The sequence below is a fragment of the Brassica oleracea genome, chromosome C2 (genome assembly GCF_000695525.1).
Source record: "Brassica oleracea var. oleracea cultivar TO1000 chromosome C2, BOL, whole genome shotgun sequence".
In the NCBI taxonomy this organism is placed as follows: Eukaryota; Viridiplantae; Streptophyta; class Magnoliopsida; order Brassicales; family Brassicaceae; genus Brassica; species Brassica oleracea.
Genome location: NC_027749.1, coordinates 44,922,140 through 44,924,099, shown reverse-complemented (window position 1 = coordinate 44,924,099; position 1,960 = coordinate 44,922,140).

Below are 1,960 nucleotides of genomic sequence, written 5' to 3'. Positions count from 1 at the left end.
ACAGCCAAGCCTTTGGGACTAGGAAGTGCCTCGAGGCCTTGAAAGGAGCCGGGAACGACATACCGCAAGCCTCTATTGATATGTTCGTCGAGTACGAGAGAAAGTACGAACAAGAGACTGAGAAGCTGAAGGTTGGCGAGATCCCCGAAAGTGATTTTAGACTCTCTCCCCTCGTGTTGGAGTCTCAGTTCGTGGATGCTCGGATTCTGGCGGGTCTCGACCCGTATGGTTCCAACGCTGGCTTAATTGACCCAGAGACCGCGGTGAATCGGGATGTCTCGTCTACTCATCCGGTCGGAGAAAGGCGCGAGGACCCGACGCTTCGTATTGAAAACCCTTCGACTGTTCTTGAGGAAGGAGTGCCTGGTCGAGGAGCTCGAGTCGATGGAGATAACGTTCCTGTCCTCGTGCTTTCGAACACTTCAGGCGAGGGTCGCGATTCGCAGCCTCCAAAAGAGTCTCATTGGGGCGGCGAGGAAAACGCTGGGGAGGTGTCGGAGGATCCTGCGGTGCAAGTTTCTCCGATTGCCCGCGAATCGAGCGTCAGGGCTTCGGAGCTTTCTGCCCTTAATGATCGCGAAAGTGATCGGGAAGCTTAGTTTGCTTTGTTTGTTGTTTTCTTTTGAGTCTCGGAGGACTCGTGTTGTTGCCTTTTAGACTTTTGCCTTTCGAGGCTTCTATTTTGTTTTTCCTCTGTTATTTCCAACTCTTCGAATCGTATTAACTGTTTATCTTTTATTGTACTTGTCTATCAAATGCATGATTTCTCAAGATTTGAAGTGACTGTTTGTTTAATATAAACGTTATTCGAGATATCGAATCGTTGTAGTGTTAAGCTCGTTATGACTTTGTCTCGGTCGGTTTCTTTGACTCGCGATCGTTCGTCATTTGAGTTTAATTATGAGTTCTCGATGTTGACGGTTCCAAATCGACCCTAACGTAGTTTTCAAGCGTTCGGTGGGCCAAACCTTACTTAGTAAATTACAGAGTGAGTTGGAGTCATTGTCTCGGCCGTGTTGGTTTAAATCGCAACACGGTCGACTCCCGTGAATACGTGTCTGATCAGGACATATCCAACGTGGGATGCGAGTACCGATACGCTTGTTCGATAAGCCGGGGCATGCTCGTGTCGGCATCGCTTAATTGATCGTCTGCTTCGGAGATCGATTCCTCGGGGAGGAGGTTTGTTTTTTTTTTTTTTTCGGCTGGACCCCTTTTTCTTTTGGGCTGCCTACGTATCCCTATGTGGGAATCAAGCCATTCGTAGTTCTTAGATTGCGAGTGAAAGTGGCCTTTGAGGCGCATTTACTCGGTTTTTTTTTTTTTCTTTGAGCGAGAGCACGTGACCGTTGGTCGTTCTTCCGCCATTTTTTTTTATTTTTTTTGCGAGAGGCGAGTAAAAGTGGCCTTTGGGGCGCATTTACTCGGTAAGGCGTTCGTTTTGACTAAGGATGGAAGAGGCGGAGATGTTTCGAGTTCCAAGCTCTCGGTATTGCTTCGCCTGTTGAAGTCTCGAGGCGGTATACTCCTGGTTTGATGACTTCGACTATCTTGTATGGTCCTTCCCAGTTGGCTCCAAGCTTGCCGGCTTTCCACTCCTTAGTGTTTTCGAAGACCTTTCTTAAGACAAGATTGCCCATTTAGAGGGGACGCGATTTGACCTTTTTGTTGTAGTAGCTCTCGATTTGATGCTGGTAATTCTGGATACGGAGTAGTGCTTGGTCGCGTTTTTCCTCGATGTCGTCGAGTGCGTCGAGCAGCATGTCGCGGTTGAGTTCGTCGTTTTGTGGCATTCGCGATCGGCGCAAGCTCGTCACATTCACTTCTGCGGGAGCCAATTCCTCGACGCCATAGGCCATCGAGAAAGGGGTAGCCTTCGTCGCTCCGCGAGGAGTTGTTCTGTGGGACCACAGGACACCGTCTAGTTCATCTGCCCAGCAACCTTTCTTTAAGTCGAGTC